The sequence below is a fragment of the Bos taurus genome, chromosome 11, assembly GCF_002263795.3.
Source record: "Bos taurus isolate L1 Dominette 01449 registration number 42190680 breed Hereford chromosome 11, ARS-UCD2.0, whole genome shotgun sequence".
In the NCBI taxonomy this organism is placed as follows: domain Eukaryota; kingdom Metazoa; phylum Chordata; class Mammalia; order Artiodactyla; family Bovidae; genus Bos; species Bos taurus.
In genome coordinates this window covers 50,143,800-50,157,416 of record NC_037338.1, presented here as the reverse complement: position 1 = coordinate 50,157,416, position 13,617 = coordinate 50,143,800, and the positions used below count along the sequence as shown (strand labels likewise).

Genomic DNA, 13,617 nt, shown 5'->3' with positions numbered 1-13,617 from the left:
ACTATAGCCCACCAGGCTCCTCTGCTCATGGGATTTCCCAGGTAAGAATACTGAAAGTGGGTTGTCATGCCCTCCTCCAGGGGATCTTCCCAACCCAGGGATCCAACCTGCATCTCCTGCATTGCAGGTGGATTCTTTACCACTGAGCCACCTGGGAAGCCATCTGACTAAAACGGAAAAAAAATAAAATAAATAAATTTTATAATTTTCTTCCAAATTACGATTTTTTAAATGGGAAAGTCTGACCACACTGGATGCACATTTCCACATGGCCAGGAAACAACTAGAACCAAGTAGCCATCTTCACTCCGCACTTTCACCGCCCCGCTAATGCCATAGTTCCTATCACTCCCCACTCCCAACACAGGCCAGGTACATGCATGCCTTTGCCTACCCAGTCCCTATGATCCATGATCTACATGCTGCTGCTAAGTCGCTTCAGTAGTGTCCGACTCTGTGCAACCCCGTAGACGGCAGCCCACCAGACTCCCCTGTCCCTGGGATTCTCCAGGCAAGAACACTGGAGTGGGTTGCCATTTCCTTCTCCAGTGCATGAAAGTGGAAAGTGAAAGTGAAGTCGCTCAGTCGTGTCTGACTCTTAGCGACCCCATGGACTGCAGCCTACCAGGCTCCTCCGCCTATGGGATTTTCCAGGCAAGAGTACTGGAGTGGGTTGCCATTGCCTTCTCTGATAATCTACATAAGCACCTTTAATAACCATATGGGATTCAACAGCCTAGACAGACTATAATTTAACCAGTTCTCAGTGGCTGGGCCCATAGTTTGCATCAATCACACTGCAGTTAATCACAATCAACATACATCTTTGTCACTTGCTCCATAATTTCATGGGATAAATTCATAAAGGTTGGATTATTGGGTCAATTTGATACAGTACACCCACAAAAAGGTTAAAGATACCATTTTAAATCAGTTATAACACAAAATGAGAAAAATCAACTAGCTAGATAACACCTTTTCTACTTGGACATTTTAAATTAACCAATGACAGTTCTTACATCTCCTTCCATTTGGGCTCCACCCTGAGCCCTCTAATGTTGTGAATATTAACATCTCGTGAAACTTGTTATTTTATTCCACTACTTCTGCCACCTGACAACATCCTTTAGTGACATCCTCAAAAATCATGTTGCTACAAGAGATTCAGCCACACTGAAAGTGCCTACAATGTACTCAGTGCTGCTAGACACTCCCTCTCCCGACCATGCACATATAGGGTTTTTTTTAATTAATATATTTTTTAATTGGAGGCTAATTACTTTACAATATTGTAGGGGTTTTTGCCATACATTCACATGAATCAGCCATGAGTGTACATGTGTCCTTCATCCTGAACCCCCCTCTCACCTCCCTCCCCATCCCATCCCTCAAAGTCATCCCAGTGCACCAGCCCTGAGCACCCTGTCTCATGCATCGAACCTGGACTGGCGATCTATTTCACATATGACAATATACATGTTTCAATGCCATTCTCTCAAATCATCCCACCCTTGCCTTCTCCAGAGACCAAAAGTCTGTTCTTTACATCTGTGTCTCTTTTGCTATCTTGAATATAGGGTCATTGTTACCATCTTTCAAAATTCCATATATATGCATTAATATACTATATTGGTGTTTTTCTTTCTGACTTACTTCACTCTGTATAATAGGCTCCAGTTTCATCCACTTCATTAGAACTCATTCAAATGCATTATTTTTAATAGCTGAGTAATATTCCATTGTGTATATGTACCACAGCTTTCTTATCCATTCATCTGCTGATGGACATCTAGGTTGCTTCCACGTCCTGGCTATTGTAAACAGTGCTGCGATGAACACTGGGGTACACGTGTCTCTTTCAATTCTGGTTTCCTCGGTGTGTATGCTCAGCAATGGGATTGCTGGGTCGTACGGCAGTTCTATTTCCAGTTTTTTAAGGAATCTCCACACTGTTCTCCAAAGTGGCTGTACTAGTTTGCATTCCCACCAACAGTGTAAGAGGGTTCCCTTTTCTCCGAACCCTCTCCAGTATTTATTGTTTGTAGACTTTTTAATAGCAGCCATTCTGACCGGTGTGAGATGGTACCTCATTGTGGTTTTGATTTGCATTTCTCTGATAATGAATGATGTTGAGCATCTTTTCATGTGTTTGTTAGCCATCTGTATGTCTTCTTTGGAGAAATGTCTGTTTAGTTCTTTGGCCCATTTTTTGGTTGGGTCATTTATTTTTCTGGAATTGAGCTGCATGAGCTGCTTGTATATTTTTGAGACTAATTCTTTGTCAGTTGCTTCATTTGCTATTATTTTCTCCCATTCTGAAGGCTGTCTTTTCACCTTGCTTATAGTTTCCTTCATTGTGCAAAAGCTTTTAAGTTTAATTAGGTCCCATTTATTTATTTTTGCTTTTATTTCCATTACTCTGGGAAGTGGGTCATAGAGGATCCTGCTGTAATGTATGTCAGAGAGTGTTTTGCCTATGTTTTCCTCTAGGAGTTTTATAGTTTCTGGTCTTACATCTAGATCTTTAATCCATTTTGAGTTTATTTTTGTGTATGGTGTTAGAAAGTGTTCTAGTTTCATTCTTCTACAAGTGGTTGACCAGTTTTCCCAGCACCACTTGTTAAAGAGATTGTCTTTTTTCAGTTGTATATTATTGCCTCCTTTGTCAAAGATAAGGTGTACATGGGTATATGGATTTATCTCTGGGATTTCTATTTTGCATATAGGTTTTTACCTTGAGTTGGTTCCTGTAACAAGGCACCTTTGAAATGATGCCAAAATCTACCCCCTCTGCCCAAACTATGCAACTTTACCCTGGATCCTATGACAGGCTGAATCATGTTCCCCAAACTTTATGTTGAATCCCTAACACCCTAACTACTTTAGAATGTGACTCTGGTTTATTGTTCAGTCGTTAAGTTGTGTCTGACTCTTTGCGACCCCATGGACTGCAGCACTCCAGGCTTCCCTGTCCTTCACCATCTCCCAGGGTTTGCTCAAACTCGTGTCCGCTGAGATGTGATGCCATCCAACCATCTCATCCTCTGTCGCCTGCTTCTCCTCCTGCCCTCAGTCTTTCCCAGCATCAGGGTCTTTTCCAGTGAGTAGCCTCTTCACATCAGGTGGCCAAAGTATTGGAGTTTCAGCTTCAGCAACAGTCCTTCCAATGATTATTCAGGGTTGATTTCCTTTATGATTGACTGGTTTGATCTTGCTATCCAAAGGACCCTCAAGAGTCTTCTCCAGCACCACAGGTCAAAAGTATCAATTCTTTGGTGCTCAGCCTTCTTTATGGTCCAACTCTCAATTCTGGAGAAGGGTCTTTAAAGAGGTAATTAAGTTAAAATGAGCCAAAATTAGACTGCAGCCTCCCTTGAAGTGTTTCTTTTGTGACCCCAAAAGCAGCCAAGCAGGGTCAGATCCAGCTGAGGTCAGAACCCCAGCAGCACATGTGGGATCCAGGTACCTGTACAAAAAGACTTTTTTTTTTTTAGTTCACTTTATACTTTAGAAGGGCCACCGAGATCCAGGGGAAGGCAAGATCAACACCTGCTTTGTCTTTGAATCATAAAAATGAGAAACAGAGAGTCCGGTCCATGCTGAGTGCTTCAGAAGATGTGTCCCAAATAAAGACTCACAAACGAAAGGAACGATGACTCAGGTCCCAAGTAGGCCTGCGCCCAGGTGGAAACACAGAGCTGAACTCTGCAGCATCTGAACACCACCGCCAGCCATAGGGACACCGTTGATTCAATTTTCCATCACTGGTCAAAAAATAAGGAATTAAAGGGATGGCCAAGGTGAAGAAATGCTGTGGAAAACCTCTTCTCTAATGGACCAGTCCAGACTTCCAATTTCTGAAGACTGTGCCCACCTGCAACACCAGAGTGGATGCTATATGTGAAAGCAGGGACAGATTAAATCAAGGAAGAGATGTTACCACTCCTGGGGCATTTACTGTAACTTCAGCACTTCACCCAGCTCTGCATAAGAACACAAAAATAGGGGCTTCCCTGGTGGTCCAGTGGTTAAGAATCCGCACCTCCACTGCAAGGGGCATGGGTTTGATTCCTGATCAGGGAACCAAGATCCTGCATGCCATGTGATGTGGCCAAAAAAATTTTTTTAACTTTAAAGAAAGAACATGAAAATATTATGTGGGAGAAAGAATCTTTAAAAAGCAAAAGAATTTGATACAAGCAAGAAAGATTGGGCTTAATGTGAATTTTAAGGTGCCAATCTATATATATTATAAACAGCTGTCAGAAAGACTATATTCAACTTCTGTAAATCATCAGCACACACTCAAGTTGTATCCCAGTTTAGCAAGGTATCCACAAGTTCACGGGTTTCCCCTTGCTCTTTCCAAGCTGTGCCCACTGAGATGGGACTTTCACACATCCTACGTGACTGACACATTCAGCAGTAGCTCACTCTTTAGCCAGCAGCCGCTGATGAGCCCCCGCAAGGCACCAGATGCCCTTTTAGAAGCTGGGGTACAAGGACCAAGAGGCCATAGCCCAGCTTTGGAGGAGCCTGCACCTTTGGGGGAGGCAGTCATGAGAGGCAGATGCTGCCATGGGGACACTGAGAGGACAGCAGAGGGTTCTTTAGGCTTGGGAGACCTTCACAGAGGACACAATATGTTGGCTGAATCAGCTGTCGGCCAGAGGTGCAGCATGGCAAGGGTTCCCAGCAGAGGGAACAGTGTATACCTACACTGAGCTCACCTGAGTCCTTCGCTAGGCTAGGAAATGTATTCTTTTGTTTTTTTCCTTTTCCTTTTCTCTTTGGCTTTCCTGACAACGGATCAAACACAGGCCCTACATAGTGAAAGCACAGATTCCTTACAACTGGACCACCAGGGAATTCCTGGAAGGATGTTCTTATTCAAAAGCAAATCTGCCCATATTTTAGGAACCAGTTCCCTTTCAGAGAGCGCTTTCCAGGTGGCTCAGTGATAAATAATTCGCCTGTAATGCGGAAGATGCAGGTTGGATCCCTGGGTCAGGAAGATCCCCTGGAAGACGGCATGGCAGCCCACTCCAGTATTCTTGCCTGGGAGATCCCATGGACAGAGGACCCAGGCAAGCTATGGTTAATGGGGTTCCAAAGAGTCTGACATGACTTAGCCACTAAGCACGCACATCCCTTTCAAAGACTTCACATACTTTTTTTCTAGGTCTTTAGTGTAAATAAAACCTACCAAGGAAAGATACAATATGAAGATCTCCACCTTTTTTAAAAATTATAGTTGATTTACAAGCCTATCTTCATTTTAGGTGTATAGCAAAGTGATTCAGTTATACATATATATCTATATATTCTTCTTTAGATGCTATTCCATTATATATTATTACAAGACTTTGAATATAGTTCCCTGTGCTTTACAGTAGCCTCTTGTTGTTTATCTGTTTTATATGTAGTAGTCTGTATCTGCTAAGCCCAAGATCCGAATTTATCCTTCTCCCTTACCCCTTTGGGAACCATACGTCTGACTTCTATGTCTGTGAGTCTGTTTCTGTCTTGTAAATAATTTTATTCATATCAAGATCTCCATCTTCAAGCACATTCCATCTCAATGACGGAAAACATGGTCAAAGATAAGATCGCTTGCTTTTATTGGAATTTATGACTTGGGAGCAGCAGGAACTCACTCAACAAATCAGACTGTAAATCTAGGAGAGTGGCAGTGCTCAGAGACGAACTAGATTGGAAAACTGGAGACCAAGAGAGCAGGCCAGCCCTGCACAGTCTCGCTGAGACTCCAGGCCAAACACCAGGGTCATTCCAACAGGAAACCGTGCCCAGCAGCTTCTGCTCGCTGACCCACCCTCACTCTTTCCATGGCCTCTGAGGACAGAGAATTGCCCGCCCCACAGGGTTGTTTTTAAGATCCAACACACTGATGGGAGAAGATGCAGAGAAAACCACAAGTATGAAACAAGGCACATGCAGTCTTCCTACCTTCAGCCTCCCCTGGGCCTGGCGGGTCTGTCTCCTTCACAAAGAATCTGACCCTCTCTCCTCAGGAAGCTTTCTTAAGGGAGGGAGCACCAACCCAACTTCGCCAGCACCTCCCAACTTCCCTCTTCTCCAACCTCCACCAATAATAGCCAAGGATGGAGACATGGGGCATCTTTTGAGGAACTTGCCCAGCCTCACCGGCCAGACCATGATCTTCTGGGGGCAGGGGCTGCCTCCCCAACTCCGCCCTGTCCTGGACATTTCCAGTGCTCCAACCTAGAACCAGCTGTCTCTTCAATGAAGTGACTGACCTGCCTAAAGAGAGCTTCCTCCAAAGAAGAAAGATCTACATCTTCTCCAAAACTGTGACTCAGGAAACGCACCTCCAAGTATGTCCACCAGATGAAACCATCATTTAAGACTTCATTTTGAAGGGGGCGGGGCGCGTGCCTGGGTGACGCAGGCGCAGTGCGACTTCGGAGGCGCTGGGTCGTCCCTCCGCGGTGGATCCGGGTCAGTCAGGCGCCGCGATCCGGGAAAGACGTTCTAAACTGACCGGACTGGCTTACCGGAGCGCCCAAATTTAAAAAAAAAAAAAGACTTCATTTTGTGGGACTTCCCTGGCGGTCTAGTCATTAAGACTCCACCCTTCCAATGCAGGGGGCACAAGTTAGATCCCTCACTGGGGAACTAAGATCTCGCATGCCATGTGGTACAGCCAAAAGTTGTGTTTTTTTTTAATTAAGATTTCATTTTGTAAAAAAGCAAAGGACTTCTCAGCTGAAAGAGTGATGGAGTTATTAGGTCCTGGGACAAAGAGGGCAGGAACTGGTAGTGACACAGCTAATGCTGGGCCATACATACCACAGTAGAAACAGTGACTGCTGACATGGCAAATATGTTAGTGCCATGTATTGGCAAGAACGAAAAAGTGAAGTGACAGTCGCTCAGTAGTGTTTGACTCTTTGAGACTCTTTGGACTCCTCTGTCCATAGAATTATCCAGGAAGAAGACTGGAGTGGGTAGCCATTCCCTTCTCCAGAGGGATCTTCCCAACCCAGGGATGGAAACTGGGTCTCCTGCAGCGCAAGAAGATTCCTTACCATCTGAGACACTAGGGAAGCCCACTGGCAAGAATAAACAATATACAAAGGAACCATTCTTTGCCAACAGCAATTCAGAGAATAAGAACACAAACACATCACCTAAAGAGCACTGTGAGGTTTTCAAGGGACTCATATCCCACTAACTGCCCCTTAGGCTGCTGGAAGCCCAGAAACAAGGCCTTGTACATGGAACATAGGGCAACGCCAGACCCGTTGGCTGCATTCATATCAGCTCTCAGACCCCATGACTCAGACCACAGACCCGAGTGTGACTGGGTCCCAAGGATGGACCCCAGTGCCAAGGGGACTGGGGCTGTCTCAAATTCCTACCACACTACACCCTGACAGCCAGTCCCTCACTGGGGAAGCAGGCGGGAGAATCTTGTGATTGGACAGTCATTTTGGTTAGTTCCTCAGAGGAAGTACATAATGCACTATGTCTGGAGTTTGAGCATAGATGCTTGGTGGTACGTGACTGTGGAAATGGAATTTAGAAAGATCACTTCTCTGAGAAACTCAAAATCTTGAATGGGAACCAATCTATGCAGAAGGAGAGGGAAGTGAAGTGACACCCATGGCTGAGCTATGTTAAGAGAGTTAACTTAGGCGGGTTGATAAGGAGTCCAAGCCCCTTTAAGGAAGAGGTGAACATTCTTTCTTTTTCACATTCTTTTGTCTTAGACATGTAGGCCTCATAGGCAGCAGTATTTCTTGCTCAAGGACAAGCTTTTTTGAGCTCAGAACTTATGTTGTGCAAGAAGGTCTGGGTAAGACTTCCACAGCCTTGAGCTCTGGGTTAACCCATTCCTTCTGGCTAATCTCCTGCTGATGTCATCCCAGGATGTATGTTATGGGAAAGGGTCTGGGCAAAATTTTTACAACCTTGGGGTACTTTTTTCTATTCTCAGCAGCTAGCAGAAAAGTATATAAAGACCTGCTTAAACTAACAAGGTGGGTAATCTTTCTACCCTCTTCTGATGTCTATGTCAGAAGCTTTTTCTGTCACTATCACTTTAATAAAATTTCTACTACATAAAGCTCTGAGTGAGTGAGACTGTCTTTGGTCCCTGAGTTAAATCTTCTCCTTCAGAGACCACAAATCCGGTGGAACACCATAAGCTTTCATCTATCATCTCAGCAACTCGCTGGGATCCCAAGACAAGGTATAGCTATCATCTTGGGGGCTAAGATAAAGCTATCAATGTGCTTTCTTCACACAGGGAATGGCCATGCTGCCAGGAGTATCAAGTAGGCATGAAACAAACAAAAAAAATCAGCCAATGATTACAGAGTGAACACATGGAGGAATTTGCATTTGATTCTAGCTGTGTTAAAAGTCTTGGTGACCTTGAGTGTCCAATAGGATATGGTGGTCAGTGTGAGACCCAGGAGATCTGAGTTGTAGCAGAGGATTTTGGACTAAGTTATTTGATGCATCAGTGACTGGCCATGTAAGGTTGGCTGTTGAGTAGTTGAATTGTGGCTACTATGACAAAGGAAGTAAACTTTTAATTTTACTTAATTTGAATTAAAGTTTAAAAGCTGATACTTGATGCATCAATTGGAAAACTTTCATTTATGTTTGGAACAACTTGAACACCTGAACGTCCTTTTTCAACTCTAAATTTTATGGAACTGAAGGGCAGATCAAGCATGCCTTTTTGTCAAAAAATTATTTACTTATTTTTGGCTGTGCCAGGTCTTCATTACTGCATGGGCTTTTCTTTAGCTGTAGCAAGCTGGGGCTACCCTTCAGTGCTCTGAAGCTCACTGTCCCTTAGTTTCCTCACTTATAAAATAGGGATGATACTGCCCATGTTGTAAAATCCTGAGGATTCAAAGTGAAATTACCAACAAGGCCTGGCTCATAGTGAGCACTCTCTTCCCCTTATATCTGCATAGTAAGATCCCACATGCCACCGGGTAACTAAGGCCACGTGCCGCAATGAAGACCCAGCACAGCCATAAAGAAAGAAAGAATGTTAAGAGAAGTTAAGTGAACCCCCTCAAAGTCACACCCTGGTAAGTGACAGTGTGGGAATTCTAAGCCCAGCTCTTCTGGCTCGGGATCCAGGGCTTCCTCCACTAGCAGTATGCCAGCCTCAGTCTCGAGCTCCCTATATCCCACAGTCCAAGAGGCAGGTGAGAAGCCATGAAGCATAGGCCTCAGGGCTCCTCTCAGTCCTCAAAGGCAAGACTCCAACTCTGCTTACTGCTCTGCTGTTTGCTTCCTTCTGCTTCTCTGGCCTCTTCCTAGTTTGGGAAATGGGCTCAGGAACCTACAGGGATAGCCATCTCCCTCTCTCAGTGTGTAGTCAGCACCCAGTGATGTCCTTCTTCATGACAGGCGATTGCTACAGATTAAGGAGAAAGGAACCAGCCACCCCTCAAATAAGCAAGAGCAGACAGAGGTCCTAGAGAATGAGTTAGGGTTTGTCTTCTACCAAAAAAAGGACAAATGATCTCACTTACTGAAAAGGGAGCCTCCATCAACCATCACCCTGAAAGTCAGATGGAATTCTACAATGTGTCACAGCAATGAGGATGGTCCATGGACAACCACACGCGCAACATGAGTGAGTCACAAAGAAAAAGCTGAGTGAAAGAAGACAAGCACCAAAGGGGCATACTGGGTGCCTGCATTGATGTGACATTCTAGGAAAGTCAAACTAACTCATGCTCAAAAATTTTCAGGACAAGGGTTATCCCTGGGGTGGGGACAAGGGCAGAACCACAGGGCTTATGGTGAGCTGGAGCTGTTCTGTTTCCTGCCCTGGACAGGCGGCACGTGGCTTGTGTTTGTGAAATTCATCAAGTGCAATTTTCTGTAGAGTTATGCTACAGTGAAAACTTTATACAACTTTCTGAGCTGATGGAAATCTTCTTGATCTGGTGGTGAGTATATGCATGAGTCAAAATGCATTGAGCTGGACACTTAGGTTGTGAGTATTTTATTGTTTAGCTTTAAAAATGAAACATGAAGGAGGTATAGTAAAAGAAAAAAAAAGTCTCAGAAACAAGTAATATAACGTTTTTCTCCTAAATTTAAATAAATCTAACCTCACTAGATTAACCTCAAGGTCTTGTAAGAGGAGGAGAGTCAGGGAGGGATGGACTGGGAGATTGGGGTTGGTATATGCAAACTATTACATATAGAATGGATGGACAACATGGGTAAACCATAATGGATAAGAATATATTGGATTGACCAAAAAGTGTGTTCCATAACATCTTATGAAAAAACCTAAACGAACTTTTCGGCCAACCCAATAAAAAAGAATATGCATAATTGAATCACTTTGCTGTACAGCAGAAATTAACATTCTAAGTCAATTATTCTTAAATTTTAAAAAGGTCTTATAAGAAATTTAGTTAAGATGTCATTAAATCAACATGACATCTTAGTGTATAATTATAGTGCTTAAAATGTCTCTTAGACCTATCACCAAGAAAATGATGCTACACATCTCACTGCAAAGATATCTTGCTCAAGCTAATATGCTACTTCCAAGCCTTTTCCCCTGCAATTGGAAGTACAAAAGGCTTTGGCTCAGGTAAAAACGCTCAGAAATTTCAAACTGGTAAGGTCAAAATCAATGAATCTTTAAATCAAAGCACCTGTCTTTTTCAAAACATTTGTATTAAATGCAGACAATGAAAAAATTATAATATTGGCTTTGGGGGTTTCCAAAGCAATGCAAGAAAACACGCCCAGGTCACTGATAGAATCAGTGGTCCCCATCTTGTCTGTAGATCTTAACATGCCAAACAAACACTATATTTTAGCATCTGAGTATTTATTAATACTATAAAATTTTAGCAAGGTAGTCTGTAAAAGTTTCACTATCAGGACTTCCCTGGTGGTCCGGTGGTTAAGAATCTGCCTTGCAATGCAGGGAACTCAGGTTTGACCCCTGGTCAGGGAACTAAGATTCCACATACAGAGGAGCAACTAAGCCTGTGCCCTGTAACTAGTGAGCCCACACAAGACAAAGAGAGTCCCCGCACCACAGTGATCTCCAGTGCCATAGCTAAGACCCGACACAGTCAAATAAATGAATAAATATATTTTAAACTTTTCAATTCCAGAACACCATTTTTAGGCTGTTGAGAGAGTCAGAGAATGTGTACTCAGTCATGTCCGACTCTTTGGGACTCTGTGGACTGTAGCCCACCAGGCTCCTCTGTCCATGAGATTTCCCAAGCAAGAATACTACAGTGCGTTGCCATTTCCTTTTCCAGGGGATCTCCCCGACCCAGGGATCAAACCCACGTGTCCTGCCTTGCAGGCAGGTTCTTTACCACTGCACCACCTGGGAAGCCCCTTTTAGGCTGCTGAATGTCCTTAAACCTTTAAATAACAATTCAGTTTCAGCACTTCAAAATTTGCAGGCTGGGATGAATGCGTTTTATTCTGAGAACCAACATACCAAGCCAACCACTGAGACTGTCTCCAAAACAAGAATACCTATTTCATGTTGCTAAATTTCCACTGGCCCCTAGAGGTATCTAATGCACTTTAATTAACAGGGACTTCCCTGGTGGTCCAGTGGCTAAGACATTCTGCTTCCAATGCAGGGAGCCCAGGTTCAATCCCTGGTCAGGACACTAAGATCCCACATGCTTTGGGATGTAGCTAAAAAGTTTAAAAGCAAAGAAGTTCAAGTGTAAATGTCAGATATATACATGGAATGAGTCATACATTCAGCAATGCAGAAATGCAAAAATAAAGGTTTTATAGGAAAGAAAATTTAGAATGCATTCTCTTTACAAAGGCTTCATTTCAGTAGCCTTTTATGCAACATGCTTTCCTGGGTTTTGGGGTTTCAATTTTTGATCAGTCTCATCATTTATCATAGTTATGTTTTATAAAGTCAGTGTGGAGACTAAATTACCAAATACTCCTAGGGAAAATACAGGGTTAAGTTCTCATGTGCCTCTGGTCATGTCATTTTTGGGGGGGCCTCGCTGTGTGGCATGTAGGATTTAGTTCCACAACCAGATATCGAACCTGTTCCCCTCGCCCTGGGAGCTCAGAGTCTTAAACGCTGGATGGCTAGGGAAGTCACTATGGTCATATTTTCATCAACAAATCAATACATAAACCTTGTCAAGTGTGCTTCTGTTGTAAAGCACCTTATTTAATATATTTTGTTGATTCACGAACACTGAACTCACAGCCAACAACACTGTAACTCATGCTTGATTGAAGCTCATCTAACTCATGTATTTTCTCCCTAAGACACATCACTGCCTTCTTGTGTTTAAAAACACTAGACAGCACTTCAGCGCTAAGCCTGAATTTATTTTAAACAGTTAAATTACCTCTAAAAAGCATTAAAATTGCAAAAAAAAAAAAAAAATGTGGCACTCAGTAGACCACAAAAAGTCCGCTTGTTTACTTGTTTCTAGTTTGAAATGACAGGACACAGCATTGACTTACGGACTTCAGCTGGGAGCGTGTACTCAGGCCACTCAAACTTTTCACAGTTCTGGGCAGGTCTCCATGTGATTATACATGCATGGAGAGTATACTATACTATAGTATACTGTATTTTATATATCGGATCAGATCAGTGTTCAGTCGTGTCCGACTCTTTGTGACCCCATGAATCGCAGCACGCCAGGCCTCCCTGTCCATCACCAACTCCCGGAGTTCACTGAGACTCACATCCATCGAGTCAGTGATGCCATCCAACCATCTCATCCTCTGTCGTCCCCTTCTCCTCTTGCCCCCAATCCCTCCCAGCATCAGAGTCTTTTCCAATGAGTCAACTCGTCCCATGAGGTGGCCAAAGTACTGGAGTTTCAGCTTTAGCATCATTCCTTCCAAAGAAATCCCAGGGCTGATCTCCTTCAGAATGGACTGGTTGGATCTCCTTGCAGTCCAAGGGACTCTCAAGAGTCTTCTCCAACACCACAGTTCAAAAGCATCAATTCTTCGGCACTCAGCCTTCTTCACAGTCCAACTCTCACATCCATACATGACCACAGGAAAAACCGTAGCTTTGACTAGATGGACCTTTGTTGGCAAAGTAATGTCTCTGCTTTTGAATATGTTATCTAGGTTGGTCATAACTTTCCTTCCAAGGAGTAAGCGTCTTTTAATTTCATGGCTGCAGTCACCATCTGCAGTGATTTTGGAGCCCCAGAAAATAAAGTCTGACACTGTTTCCACTGTTTCCCCATCTATTTCCCATGAAGTGATGGGACCGATGCCATGATCTTAGTTTTCTGAATGTTGAGCTTTAAGCCAACTTTTTCACTCTCCACTTTCACTTTCATCAAGAGGCTTTTTAGTTCCTCTTCACTTTCTGCCATAAGGGTGATGTCATCTGCATATCTGAGGTTATTGATATTTCTCCCGGCAATCTTGATTCCAGCTTGTGCTTCTTCCAGCCCAGCGTTTCTCATTATGTACTCTGCATAGAAGTTAAATAAACAAGGTGACAATATACAGCCTTGACGTACTCCTTTTCCTATTTGGAACCAGTCTGTTGTTCCATGTCCAGTTCTAACTGTTGCTTCCTGACCTTTATAGGTA

The 13,617-nt window shown here is 43.5% G+C and overlaps 1 long non-coding RNA gene across 2 annotated transcripts in view; it reads right to left on the bottom strand.

Moving 5' to 3' along the window:
• The window catches only part of LOC112448796 (uncharacterized), a 66,189-nt gene that overhangs the window by 34,633 nt on the left and 17,939 nt on the right, over nt 1-13,617 (bottom strand). Inside the window, exon 2 of one of the 2 annotated variants that reach the window (XR_009496462.1) lies at nt 6,279-13,495. The exons of the other annotated variant lie outside the window; for it this stretch is intronic. This is a non-coding gene — a long non-coding RNA (uncharacterized lncRNA). The remainder of the gene's footprint in view (nt 1-6,278; nt 13,496-13,617) is intronic. 2 annotated transcript variants of the gene reach the window in all.